This window comes from Salvelinus fontinalis, chromosome 1 (assembly GCF_029448725.1).
Source record: "Salvelinus fontinalis isolate EN_2023a chromosome 1, ASM2944872v1, whole genome shotgun sequence".
Classification (NCBI taxonomy): Eukaryota; Metazoa; Chordata; class Actinopteri; order Salmoniformes; family Salmonidae; genus Salvelinus; species Salvelinus fontinalis.
In genome coordinates this window covers 100,723,484-100,738,825 of record NC_074665.1, presented here as the reverse complement: position 1 = coordinate 100,738,825, position 15,342 = coordinate 100,723,484, and the positions used below count along the sequence as shown (strand labels likewise).

At 48.4% G+C, this 15,342-nt stretch overlaps 1 protein-coding gene across 3 annotated transcripts in view; it reads left to right on the top strand.

Moving 5' to 3' along the window:
* The window catches only part of zranb1a (zinc finger, RAN-binding domain containing 1a), a 59,825-nt gene that overhangs the window by 2,927 nt on the left and 41,556 nt on the right, over positions 1–15,342 (top strand). The gene's annotated exons all lie outside the window — the stretch shown is intronic.

Below are 15,342 nucleotides of genomic sequence, written 5' to 3'. Positions count from 1 at the left end.
TGCTGCAGCAGTTCACCCTGGTTGTCACTAACTGGCCACACTGCAGTAGTTCACCCTGGTTGTCACTAACTGGCCACGTAGTTCACCCTGGTTGTCACTAACTGGCCACGCTGCAGCAGTTCACCCTGGTTGTCACTAACTGGCCACGTAGTTCACCCTGGTTGTCACTAACTGGCCACGCTGCAGCAGTTCACCCTGGTTGTCACTAACTGGCCACGCTGCAGCAGTTCACCCTGGTTGTCACTAACTGGCCACGCTGCAGCAGTTCACCCTGGTTGTCACTAACTGGCCACGCTGCGGCAGTTCACCCTGGTTGTCACTAACTGACCACGCTGCAGCAGTTCACCCTGGTTGTCACTAACTGGCCACTGCAGTAGTTCACCCTGGTTGTCACTAACTGACCACGCTGCAGCAGTTCACCCTGGTTGTCACTAACTGACCACGCTACAAAGTGATGGGGGGGGGGAATCTATAGTTAGAAATCAGAATATTATTTTGTAAGATATTATATCGATATAATTTGACTCCCAAGTATCCATTTTGTGTTAGCTAGCGCTAGTCGGCTGTACCTGCGCCAAACGCCGGTGTTTTTAATCCTATAGGTTATTCTTTATAACCCCCGTTTAGTCGATGTCTGCGCCCCGGCACAAATCTAATTAAGTGTCTTTTTGTATGGGCTGTGTCTCAATCCACTGCATCCACCAGTGGCGGCCGTCCGCATCTGCGGTGGAAAGTGGCCGAGCTACAGCAGACACGAGACGTCCAGAATTTATTGTTTTTTCTCATGAAAACGTTTGTAGCGTCCCAACTGTTTGGTCTACAAAACCCCTATGGAAAGATGAGACTCTCACCATGGTGTTCTCTGTTTTCAGGGTGTCCGTGGGTCCTTAGTCTCAAAATGTCTTAAATTCAGTTTCCCGAGGTCTCAAATGTGACGGAGTGACTACAGTGGTTCCGTTATATTGTGCCGATGCTTAATCGATGCTACGCAAGAAAAAATAAATAATAATTGAAAGTAATAAAAATACTCAAGTGGCATATGATGTTGGGAGAGCAACCCGAGAGAGCGGCCCGGTCCCGTGCTGGAGAGGGGACCCGGTCTCACCGGAGAGAAGGACCGGTTGAGCGTGTGCCAGTATGAGTCAGGCTGTTGCCAGAGGAGAGAGGCAAGGTAGCCTATAGGCCTACCATTCGATAGAAACGGTGAGCTTTCTCTCTAAGCACGACTAGGCCTTGGCTATATGGAATGCACTTGAGTAGAGATATATGTGGATACACAAGGTGTTTGTTGGAGGAGTGACTATCTAGAATGAAAATAGACTTGTTACGGTTAGTGGCACAGCAGCTGCATTGTTACGTAAGGAACACACAGAACTACAGTATTATTAAGGGAGTGTTTAGTTAGAAGGGAATCTTGGACCCATTGAATCCCTGAGTGTTTGTCCTTGCTGTTCTGGGAGAATCTCTGATTAGTGAAAGTATTCCCTCAGGCCTGTAGGGATGAACAGTTCCTTTGGCTAGGCTGGCGAGCAGACTGTGACAGAGAGGAGAGGTCTGCTGTCTGTCTGGGTCCAGTGGGAGAGTGGCGACCGGGGGAGGGACAGAGTGAGCGGGAGACGGACAGGGAGAAAGGGAAGGACAGGGAGAAAGGGAAAGAGAAGGACAGGGAGAAAGGGAAAGAGAAGGACAGGGAGAAAGGGAAAGAGAAGGACAGGGAGAAAGGGAAAGGGAAGGACAGGGAGAAAGGGAAGGACAGGGAGAAAGGGAAGGACAGGGAGAAAGGGAAGGACAGGGAGAAAGGGAAGGACAGGGAGAAAGGGAACCACGGGGAGAAAGGGAAAGACGGGGAGAAAGGGAAGGACGGGGAGAAAGGGAAGGACGGGGAGAAAGGGAAGGACGGGGAGAAAGGGAAGGACGGGGAGAAAGGGAAAGAGACGGACATGGAGAAAGGGAAAGAGACGGACAGGGAGAAAGGGAAAGACAGGGAGAAAGGGAAAGACAGGGACGTGGAGAAAGGGAAAGAGACGGACGGGGAGAAAGGGAAAGAGACGGACAGGGAGAAAGGGAAAGACAGGGGGAAAGGGAAAGAGACGGACGGGGAGAAAGGGAAAGAGACGGACAGGGAGAAAGGGAAAGACAGGGAGGAAGGGAAAGAGACGGACGGGGAGAAAGGGAAAGACAGGGAGAAAGGGAAAGAGACGGACGGGGAGAAAGGGAAAGAAACGGACGGGGAGAAAGGGAAAGAGACGGACGGGGAGGAAGGGAAAGAGACGGACGGGGAGGAAGGGAAAGAGACGGACATGGAGGAAGGGAAAGAGACGGACGGGGAGAAAGGGAAAGAGACGGACGGGGAGGAGGAAGGAAAAGAGACGGACATGGAGGAAGGGAAAGAGACGGACGGGGAGGAAGGGAAAGAGACGGACGGGGAGGAAGGGAAAGAGACGGACGGGGAGAAAGGGAAAGAGACGGACGGGGAGGAAGGGAAAGAGACGGACGGGGAGGAAGGGAAAGAGACGGACGGGGAGGAAGGGAAAGAGACGGACGGGGAGAAAGGGAAAGAGACGGACATGGAGGAAGGGAAAGAGACGGACATGGAGGAAGGGAAAGAGACGGACATGGAGGAAGGGAAAGAGACGGACATGGAGGAAGGGAAAGAGACGGACAGGGAGGAAGGGAAAGAGACGGACAGGGAGGAAGGGAAAGAGACGGACAGGGAGGAAGGGAAAGAGACGGACAGGGAGGAAGGGAAAGAGACGGACAGGGAGGAAGGGAAAGAGACGGACATGGAGGAAGGGAAAGAGACGGACGGGGAGAAAGGGAAAGAGACGGACGGGGAGGAGGAAGGAAAAGAGACGGACATGGAGGAAGGGAAAGAGACGGACGGGGAGGAAGGGAAAGAGACGGACATGGAGGAAGGGAAAGAGACGGACAGGGAGGAAGGGAAAGAGACGGACATGGAGGAAGGGAAAGAGACGGACGGGGAGAAAGGGAAAGAGACGGACGGGGAGAAAGGGAAAGAGACGGACGGGGAGGAAGGGAAAGGGACGGAAAGGGAAAGGGACGGACAGGGAGAAAGGGAAAGGGACGGACAGGGAGAAAGGGAAAGGGACGGACGGGGAGGAAGGGAAAGAGACGGACGGGGAGAAAGGGAAAGAGACGGTGTGATCCAGAGGGACAGTCTCCTCTAGCTGTCTCTCCTGGGGGACAGTGTGATCCAGAGTGACAGTCTCCTCTAGCTGTCTCTCCTGGGGGACAGTCTCCTCTAGCTGTCTCTCCTGGGGGACAGTCTCCTCTAGCTGTCTCTCCTGGGGGACAGCCTCCTCTAGCTGTCTCTCCTGGGGGACAGCCTCCTCTAGCTGTCTCTCCTGGGGGACAGAGTGTAACCTAGAGGGACAGTCTTCTAGCTGTCTCTCCTGGGGGACAGAGTGTAACCTAGAGGGACAGTCTCTTCTAGCTGTCTCTCCTGGGGGACAGAGTGTGATCCAGAGGGACAGTCTCCTCTAGCTGTCTCTCCTGGGGGACAGTCTCCTCTAGCTGTCTCTCCTGGGGGACAGCCTCCTCTAGCTGTCTCTCCTGGGGGACAGTCTCCTCTAGCTGTCTCTCCTGGGGGACAGAGTGTGATCCAGAGGGACAGTCTCCTCTAGCTGTCTCTCCTGGGGGACAGCCTCCTCTAGCTGTCTCTCCCGAGGGACAGTCTCCTCTAGCTGACTCCTTGTCAACATGGCTTATAAACACGGAGTGAAAATCACCGATCTACCACAGCCAACATGGTATTTTTGGAAAGCACATTTGACATTTGAGTTCTGGCATATATAAAGTTTGTATGTGATAACGACTTCTAATTGGTTCCCCAAAAAACACTTGACTCGCGCTACAGAGGGAGGCTCGCTCGGCTGGTGCTAGAAACTTCTCATATCAAATACACCTCTGGAACGCCGATTATGGTGTTTTATACAGCGTCAAGAAAAAGTACGCGAACCCTTTGGAATTACTTGGATTTCTGCATAAATTTATCATCACATTTGATCTGTCACAACAATAGACAAACATACTGTGTGCTTAAACTAATAACACACTAATTATTGTATTTCTCTTGGCTATATTGAATACATCATTTAAACATTCACAGTGTAGGTTGGAAAAAGTATGTGAACCCCAAGGCTAATGACTTCTCCAAAAGCTAATTGGAGTCAGTTAACCTGGAGTCCAATCAATGAGACGAGATTGGAGATGTTGGTTAGAGCTGCCCTGCCCTATAAACAACACTCACAAAATGTTAGTTTGTTATTCACAAGAAGCATTGCCTGATGTGACCCATGCCTCAAACAAAAGAGACCTCAGAAGACCTAAGATGAAGAATTGTTGACTTGCATAAAGCTGAAAAGGGTTACAAAAGTATCTCTAAAAGCCTCGATGTTCATCAGTCCACGGTAAGACAAATTGTCTATAAATGGATAAAGTTCAGTACTGTTGCTACTCTCCCTAGGAGTGGCCGTCATGCAAAGATGACTGCAAGAGCAGAGCGCAGAACGCTCAAAGAGGTTAAGAAGAATCCTAGTGTCAGCTAAAGGCTTCCAGAAATCGCTGGAACATGCTAACATCTCTGTTGACGAGTCCTACGATACGTACAACACTAAACAAGAATGGTGTTCAGGGGAGGACACCACGGAAGAAACCACTGCTGTCCAAAAAAAACATTGCTGCACATCTGAAGTTGGCAAAAGAGCATCTGGATGTTCCACAGCGATACTGGCAGGATATCCTGTGGACAGATGAATCTACAGACGAGTTGTTTGGAAGGAACACAACACTGTGTGGAGAAAAAAGTCACAGCACACCAACATCAAAACCTCATCCCAACTGTAAAGTCTGGTGGAGGGAGCATCATGGTTTGGGGCTGCTTTGCTGCCTCAGGGCCTGGACAGCTTGCTATCATCGACGGAACAATGAATTCCCAAGTTTATTAAGACATTTTTTTCAGGAGAATGTTAGGCTATCTGTCCGCCCATTGAAGATCAACAGAAGTTGGGTGACGCAACAGGACAACGACCCAAAACACAGAAGTAAATCAACAACAGAATTGTTTCAACAGAATAAAATACACCTTCTGGAGTGGCCCAGTCAGAGTCCTGACCTCGACCCAATTCAGATGCTGTGGCATGACCTCAAGAGCAGTTCACAACAGACATCCCAAGAATATTGCTGAACTGAAACAGTTTTGTAAAGAGGAAAATTCCTCCTGACCGTTGTGCAGGTCTGATCCGCAACTACAGAAAACGTTTGGTTGAGGTTATTGCTGCCAAAGGAGGGTCAACCAGTTATTAAATCCAAGAATTAACATACTTTTCCCACCCTGCACTGTGAATGTTTACACGGTGTGTTCAATAAAGACGTGGAAACATAATGTCTGTTTTATTAGTTTAAGCAGACTGTGTTTGTCTATTGTTGTGACCTAGATGAAGATCAGATCACATTTTATAACCCAATTTATGCAGAAATCCAGGATATTTTCCAAAGGGTGCACATACTATTTCTTGCCACTGTATGTCCTAATAATTGGAAACATTGCTCAGAAAACCAGGTGTTTTAATCAGAGTATGCTTACTTCAAATATGACCTGACACACATTTTAAGATAAGCAGAGAAAGGTGTTTACATGACTGCCGTACTCGGCCTTCTGCCATTTTAATCAGTTTAATATCCAATTGTTAATGTTCACGTAAACATAACACTCACTGATGCTTGTTTAGCCTGGTTAGTGCTGACTGCTCCACTGGGCCAAGCAGTCAGCCAGCCATCCTAGCAGGAAGTTAAAAATAGCCTTCGACATAACATGAGCACAACACATGACAACACTGTGACAGTCTGACCTTGGCTCTGATTTACTCCCCTCTGTCCACAGTCAGACGGTCTGTTGTTGAGACACAAATAATATTGTCTTGGGACATGCATATTGACCAATGACTGATTGTTGACCGGGTGAGGGCTCTGTGAGGGCTCTGTGAGGGCTGTCAAAACTCTCACCAGCTCACAGCTCATCTAACTTAGTGATGAATACATTTACTGTCCTCTCTCTCTCTACGGCAGATGTCTCTGTCCGGTTGTGGAGTTTGTTATTGAGACTCAAATAATATTTTATATTGATATATATTGACTATCAGGCCTTTGACATCAGATCACAGTTTATGATTAGGTTAACCTCCTCTTCTGTGACATCAGATCACTGTTTATGATTAGGTTAACCTCCTCTTCTGTGACATCAGATCACAGTTTATGATTAGGTTAACCTCCTCTTCTGTGACATCAGATCACAGTTTATAATTAGGTTAACTCTCCTCTTCTGTGACATCAGATCACAGTTTATAATTAGGTTAACCTCCTCTTCTGTGACATCAGATCACAGTTTATAATTAGGTTAACTCTCCTCTTCTGTGACATCAGATCACAGTTTATAATTAGGTTAACCTCCTCTTCTGTGACATCAGATCACAGTTTATAATTAGGTTAACCTCCTCTTCTGTGACATCAGATCACGTCTATGATTAGGTTAACCTCCTCTTCTGTGACATCAGATCACAGTTTATGATTTGACCTTGCTGATGAACATTAGGTAGGCTAACCTCTTCCCCCCTCCCCCCTCTCCATGGTCTGATGTCTGTCTCTGTCCGGCTAGGGAGTTGGTTGTCCCCCCCCCCCCCCCCCCCCCCTCTCCATGGTCTGATGTCTGTCTCTGTCCGGCTAGGGAGTTGGTTGTTCTTGTTCAGATACAATAATGTCTTGAGTCTTTGTTGAGACAAAGTTGGCTAACACCTTGAAAGGGAAACCTAGTAACCTACTTAATGACTTCATGACTCTGACGAAGGCCGTGAGGCCGATTCGTAAAGCTTTTTAAAGATCAGTGATACTATCAAGAGCAGTGTGCAGTTTCCTTTTTCCTTCATGACTAGGGTCTGGTACAATTACCGTATAACCGACGGTTATGGATGAAAACTGTCATGAAATAACGTCATAAACAGATATATATATATATATACACTGCTCAAAAAAATAAAGGGAACACTTAAACAACACAATGTAACTCCAAGTCAATCACACTTCTGTGAAATCAAACTGTCCACTTAGGAAGCAACACTGATTGACAATAAATTTCACATGCTGTTGTGCAAATGGAATAGACAAAAGGTGGAAATTATAGGCAATTAGCAAGACACCCCCAATAAAGGAGTGATTCTGCAGGTGGTGACCACAGACCACTTCTCAGTTCCTATGCTTCCTGGCTGATGTTTTGGTCACTTTTGAATGCTGGCGGTGCTTTCACTCTAGTGGTAGCATGAGACGGAGTCTACAACCCACACAAGTGGCTCAGGTAGTGCAGCTCATCCAGGATGGCACATCAATGCGAGCTGTGGCAAGAAGGTTTGCTGTGTCTGTCAGCGTAGTGTCCAGAGTATGGAGGCGCTACCAGGAGACAGGCCAGTACATCAGGAGACGTGGAGGAGGCCGTAGGAGGGCAACAACCCAGCAGCAGGACTGCTACCTCCGCCTTTGAGCAGGAGGAGCACTGCCAGAGCCCTGCAAAATGACAACCAGCAGGCCACTGGAAATATCAGCGTAAATAAAGCCGAAATATATTGATTTAAAGTCAACTCGTCCGAGAGAGATTTTACATGGGTATCAAAACCCCACGTCAGGGTAAGCCTACACAATACAACCTCTATTTTAAAGTGTTTCTTAAAATCTCCTAAGGAGAAAAAAAATGAATGGTGGAAAAACAATTGGAATCATTTCCCTGTTTGACTGCTAGGTTTTATGGGTATTATGACACCTCCACTGTGGGGCTCTATGCCCCCCCCCCACAATGCAGCAGCACACACAAATAGAATGAATAGAACAGGCTTGGAACTTCTCTAACTGTGGTCATTTGACTGCTAAACTCATCGGTTCTCTCTCAATGGCTGCCTGCTATTTAAACGGACCACTCTGTCAACTTGTCTTGTGCCAGTTTTAAATTACCCCAATACATGTTTAGCTAAAGTGTGAACTAGAGAGGACGTGCAGGGATTTGTAGTCTTGTGTATAAGGTGTACTTTGATGCTAATTAGCCGTTTTGAATGTGAGAGTAAATGGAGACGAACGTATATTGATAAAAGTCACCTTATCCAGAGAGATTTACATGGTTATCAAAACGTCACATCAGGGTAAACCTACACTATACACTACATGGTAATGTAGAAGGTTCATTCAAAGTGATGTGGCTCATACAATGCAATGTATTGTTTTTGTAATGTCAGTTGAGTTGAATCAACAAATCACATGGCACGTATTTCACTTCCTGCTTCGCTCCTGAATGAGGACGCCTGTTCTATTCATTATATTTCTATGGCAGCACATGCAGTCAGAGGTGGAGGATTGGAGAAAATGTGCGTCAAAGAAAACCTTTTTTTTTTTTTATACAATAAAATGCTTTTCGAACAGCTATTACGGTGACCGCAATCATTTGGCTGCCCTATCATAACACCTACTAACCTACATAATGACTTCATAACACCTACTAACCTACATAATGACTTCATAACACCTACTAACCTACATAATGACTTCATACCACCTACTAACCTACATAATGACTTCATAACACCTGCTAACCTACATAATGACTTCATAACACCTGCTAACCTACATAATGACTTCATACCACCTACTAACCTACATAATGACTTCATAACACCTGCTAACCTACATAATGACTTCATAACACCTGCTAACCTACATAATGACTTCATACCACCTACTAACCTACATAATGACTTCGTACCACCTACATAATGACTTCATACCACCTACTAACGTACATAATGACTTCATAACACCTACTAACCTACATAATGACTTCATAACACCTACTAACCTACATAATGACTTCATACCACCTACATAATGACTTCATACCACCTACTAACCTACATAATGACTTCATACCACCTACTAACCTACATAATGACTTCATACAACCTACTAACCTACATAATGACTTCATAACACCTGCTAACCTACATAATGACTTCATACCACCTACATAATGACTACATAATGTCTGGCCAGGGAATCTGTTGTTGAGACACAATAATGTCATAAGTCTGGCTAGAGAGTTTGTTGAGACACAATATTGTCTTGGGACATGCATATTGACCAATGAATGTGATATTGACTGGGTTATAAGGTTAGGCTTTATTTAACTAGGCAAGTCAGTTAAGAACAAATTCTTATTTACGATGACGACCTACCCTCCCAAACCTGAGCCATTTGTGCGCCGCCCTATGAGACTCCCAACCACGGCCGGATGTGATGCAGCCTGGATTCCAACCAGCTACTGCAGTGACGAGTTCTTGTACTGAGATGTAGTGTCTTAGACCACTGCGCCACTCGGGGAGCGAATGAGGCCAACCAGACATCACCTTACAGTTTATTATCTGACTTATTGACCAATATTAGAGCACAGGTTATTCTGAAGGAAAACTCTGATCCGATGATGTCATTGGTTTTAGTTTCAGTACTGGTTATTCTGAAGGAAAACTCTGATCCGATGATGTCATTGGTTTTCCATAGCAGAAGGAAGCAGACAGTGTTTGTGTAATATTTGTTTCAGTAAACCAACAACAGTAACTTTGTTCATGTTTTCCTGTTGGAAAGAATGAGTCCATGTCAAGTCATTTACATTTTACACTTTGATGTGTTGACTTGAGTGAAGAGGGGGGGGGGGATGTTATACAATGCAGTGTTCTGAGAATACTGTTATCCTATTGGTCAATTGAATAGAGAGGATGGGGGAAATAGAATTCAAACATGCTACTGAGCGTATACATTTAATCATACTGAAAGATGGATGTACACGGTGAGGCGTGGCTTAACGTGACCACACCCCCGAGTAGGGTACAGCCATAGGGTACACCCTTTACTCCCATGTTTTATTGTTTTACCCTTTCTTTCTCCCCAATTTCGTGGTCTCTAATTGGTAGTTACAGTCTTGTCTCATCGCTGCAACTCCCGTACGGCCTCGGGAGAGGCGAAGGTCGAGAGCCATGCGCCCTCCGAAGCACAACCCAACCAAGCCGCACTGCTTCTTGACACAGCGCGCCTCCAACCCGGAAGCCAGCCGCACCAATGTGTCGGAGGAAACACCGTACACCTGGCGACCTGGTCAGCGTGTACCGCGCCCGGCCCGACACAGGAGTCGCTAGGGCGCGATGAGACAAGGATATTCCTGCCGACCAAACCCTCCCCTAACCCGGACGACCCCGGGGCAATTGTGCACCGCCCCATGAGTCTCCCGGTCGTGGGCCGGCTGCGACAGAGCCTGGACTCAAACCCAGAATCTCTAGTAGCACAGCTATCACTGCGATGCAGTGTCTTAGACCACTGCGCCGCCCGGGAGGCACACTCCCATGTTAAATCGCCTATTTTACCCATAACCCTACAACGGCTGTAGTTTATTTTAAAAAAACATTATTTTTTTTATCGTTCTATAAACATTTGGGATATCCTTGGTTGGTTGTTTTTTTTTTAACATACCTCCACGTCGTTATAGTCAACAAACGACATCATACCTAAAAACACACTAGCTGTGTTCGAATACCCATATTAACATACTGTATACTACTTACTTAATGTGTACATACTATTAGTTACTTTTAGTGTACTGTAAAACAAACGGTGATCCTTTCAGTTGAGCCTTCTAGCGCTTCGTCTGTCTAACCGGAAGTTGATGCTGTTGCTATGCAACCTCTTGCTAGCTTGTTAGCTTTACATATTACTAGCTAGACTTCGGTGTGTGTTTGTAAATTCAATTTGGAGTGCCAGAGTGCGCTCTGGGCGTTCGTAAATTCAGGGCGTTGTCCGATCGGGGCGTTCAGAGCGCACACTGGACGATCTGGCCGAGGAGTAGCGTTGATCTGAGCGGTCCTGACCTCACAACGACCTTTCTTGACATTTTGACATGAAAATGGTCCAATTCACACACACACATCCCTACTGCCTCTGATCTGGAGGACTCACTAAACAGAGAACATCCCTGGTCATCCCTACTGCCTCTGATCTGGAGGACTCACTAAACAGAGAACATCCCTGGTCATCCCTACTGCCTTTGATCTGGAAGACTCACTAAACAGAGAACATCCCTGGTCATCACTACTGCCTCTGATCTGGTGGACTCACTAAACAGAGAACATCCCTGGTCGTCCCTACTGCCTCTGATCTGGATGACTCACTAAACAGAGAACATCCCTGGTCATCACTACTGCCTCTGATCTGGCGGACTCACTAAACAGAGAACATTCCTGGTCATCCCTACTGCCTCTGATCTGGAGGACTCACTAAACAGGAGAACATCCCTGGTCATCCCTACTGCCTCTGATCTGGAGGACTCACTAAACAGAGAACATCCCTGGTCATCCCTACTGCCTCTGATCTGGTGGACTCACCGAACAGAGAACATCCCTGGTCATCCCTCATGCCTTTGATCTGGAAGACTCACTAAACAGAGAACATCCCTGGTCATCCCTACTGCCTCTGATCTGGTGGACTCACTAAACAGAGAACATCCCTGGTCGTCCCTACTACCTCTGATCTGGATGACTCACTAAACAGAGAACATCCCTGGTCATCACTACTGCCTCTGATCTGGAGGACTCACTAAACAGAGAACATCCCTGGTCATCCCTACTGCCTCTGATCTGGAGGACTCACTAAACAGGAGAACATCCCTGGTCATCCCTACGGCCTCTGATCTGGAGGAGTCACTAAACAGAGAACATCCCTGGTCATGCCTACGGCCTCTGATCTGGAGGACTCACTAAACAGAGAACATCCCTGGTCATCCCTACTGCCTCTGATCTGGAGGACTCACTAAACAGAGAACATCCCTGGTCATCCCCCCTACTGCCTCTGATCTGGTGGACTCACTAAACAGAGAACATCCCTGGTCATCCCTACTGCCTCTGATCTGGAGGTCTCACTAAACAGAGAACATCCCTGGTCATCCCTACTTCCTCTGATCAGGAGGTCTCACTAAACAGAGAACATCCCTGGTCATCCCTACTGCCTATTATCTGGAGGACTCACTAAACAGAGAACATCCCTGGTCATCCCTACTGCCTCTGATCTGGAGGACTCACTAAACAGAGAACATCCCTGGTCATCCCTACTGCCTCTGATCTGGAGGACTCACTAAACAGAGAACATCCCTGGTCATCCCTACTGCCTCTGATCAGGAGGACTCACTAAACAGAGAACATCCCTGGTCATCCCTACTGCCTCTGATCTGGTGGACTCACTAAACAGAGAACATCCCTGGTCATCCCTACTGCCTCTGATCTGGTGGACTCACCGAACAGAGAACATCCCTGGTCATCCCTACTGCCTCTGATCTGGAGGACTCACTAAACAGAGAACATCCCTGGTCATCCCTACTGCCTCTGATCTGGTGGACTCACCGAACAGAGAACATCCCTGGTCATCCCTACTGCCTCTGATCTGGTGGACTCATTAAACACAAAATGCTTAGTTTGTAAATTATGTTGGAGTGTGCACCAGGCTATCCGTCAATAAAAATTAAATTGTGCCTTCTGGTTTGCTTAATATAAGGAATTTGAAATTGTTTATACTTTTACTTTTGATACTTAAGTATCTTTAAAACCAACTACTTTTAGACTTTTACTCAAGTAGTATTTTACTGGGTGACTTTCATTTTTACTTGAGTCATTTTCTATCAAGGTATCTTTACTTTTTACTGAAGTATGACAATTGGGTTTTTTTCCACCCCTGCTGTCATATCAGAGCTCTCTTCTTCCTCCTCTTCCTCCTTACTCAAATGAGATAAAGGATCCCCCCTAAATGCCTCCCTGTCACGTTCCTGACCTATTTATGTTAGTTTTTGTGTGTTAGTTGGTCAGGACGTGAGGTTGGGTGGGCATTCTATGTTATCTGTTTCTATGTTGGTTTCGGTTTGCCTGGTATGGCTCTTGATTAGAGGCAGGTGGTTTGCGTTTGCCTCTAATTAAGAGTCATATTTAGGTAGGGCATTCTCACTGTTTGTTTGTGGGTGATTGTCTCCTGTGTCCGTATGTTATGTTCGTACCACATGGGACTGTAGCGTTTGTTTGTTTCGTTTTCGTTTTCGATGTCGTCTGTTACCTGTACGTAAGTTTATGTTTAGTTATGTAAGTTTATGTTCAGGTCTCGTCAACGTCGTTTTGTTATTTTGTAGTTTTGCAAGTGTTTGTTTCGTTTCGTGTTGCCATCTTTATCGTTGTGTTAATAAAGATGGCTTATTTCCCAAAGCCTGCGTTTTGGTCTGAGGATCCTTCTCTCCTCACCTCATCTGAGGATGAGGAGAGCGTTACCCGTTACAGAATCACCCACCAACAAATTAGGACCAAGCGGCAAGGGAAAGCTCGACAGGGCAACAAGGATTTCTGGACTTGGGAGGAAATATTGGACGGGAGAGGTCCATGGGCACAGCAGGGAGAATATCGCCGTCCCAAAGCTGAGCTGGAGGCACGGAGGAGAGCAGAGGCTACCGGAGAGAGGAACCGGAGCTATGAGGGAACGCGTCTGGCACGGAAGCCAAAAAAGCCCGTGAGTAATTCCCAAAAATTTCTTGGGGGGGGGCTAGGAGATAGTGGGCCAAGGGCAGGTAGGAGACCTGCGCCCACTTCCCAGGCTTACCGTGGAGAGCGGGAGTACGGGCAGGCGCCGTGTTACGCAGTAGAGCGCACGGTGTCTCCTGTACGAGTGCATAGCCCAGTGCGGGTTATTCCACCTCCCCGCACTGGTAGGGCTAGATTGGGTATTGAGCCAGGTGTCATGAGGCCGGCTCAACGCGTCTGGTCTCCAGTGCGTCTCCTCGGGCCGGCATACATGGCACCTGCCTTACGCATGGTTTCCCCGGTTCGCCTACATAGCCCGGTGCGGGTTATTCCACCTCCCCGCACTGGTCGGGCAACCGGGAGCATTCAACCAGGTAAGGTTGGGCAGGCTCAATGCTCAAGAGTGCCAGTACGTCTCCACGGTCCGGTATTTCCGGCACCACCTCCCCGCCCCAGCCTAGTACCTACAGTGTATACACTACGCACTAGGCTACCAGTGCGTATCCTGAGCCCTGTTCCTCCTCCACGCACTCTCCCTGTAGTGCGTGTATCTAGCCCGGTGCCTCCAGTTCCGGCCCCACGCACTAAGCTACCAGTGCGTCTCCAGAGCCCTGTACACACTGTATATTCTCCCCCTACTAATCCTGATGTGCTTGTCCTCAGCCCGGCGTCACCAGTGCCGGTACCACGCATCAGGGATAGAGTAGGCTTTGAGAATACAGTGTGCCCTGTCCCTGCTCCCCGCACTAGTAGGAAGGTGCTTATCATTAGCACGGTGCCTCCAGTTCCGGCACCACGCACCAGGTCTACAGTGCGCCATATCCGGCCAGAGCCATCCGTCTCCCCAGCGCCATCTGAGCCATCCGTCTCCCCAGCGCCATCTGAGCCATCCGTCTCCCCAGCGCCATCTGAGCCATCCGTCTCCCCAGCGCCATCTGAGCCATCCGTCTCCCCAGCGCCATCTGAGCCATCCGTCTCCCCAGCGCCATCTGAGCCATCCGTCTCCCCAGCGCCGTCTGAGCCATCCGTCTGCCAGGAGCCTGCAAAGCCGCCCGTCTGCCATGAGCCTGCAAAGCCGCCCGTCTGCCATGAGCCTACAGAGCCGTCAGCCAGACAGGAGCCGCTAGAGCCATCAGCCAGACAGGAGCCGCTAGAGCCATCAGCCAGACAGGAGCCGCTAGAGCCGTCAGCCAGACAGGATCTGCCAGAGCCGCCAACCAGACAGGATCTGCCAGAGCCGCCAACCAGACAGGATCTGCCAGAGCCGCCAACCAGACAGGATCTGCCAGAGCCGCCAACCAGACAGGATCTGCCAGAGCCGTCAGAGCGCCATGAGCAGCCAGAGCCGTCAGAGCGCCATGAGCAGCCAGAGCCGTCAGAGCGCCATGAGCAGCCAGAGCCGTCAGAGCGCCATGAGCGTCGAGAGCCGTCAGCCTGCCATGAGCGTCGAGAGCCGTCAGCCTGCCATGAGCGTCGAGAGCCGTCAGCCTGCCATGAGCGTCGAGAGCCGTCAGCCTGCCATGAGCGTCGAGAGCCGTCAGCCAGCCATGAGCATCGAGAGTCGTCAGTCAGCCATGAGCTGCCCTTCAGCCTGAAAAGGCTAGATACCCAGAACTGCCCATCAGTCCAGAGCTGTCTCTCTGTCCGGAGCTGCCTTTCAGTCCGGAGTTGCCCCTCTATCCTGATCTCCCTCTCTATC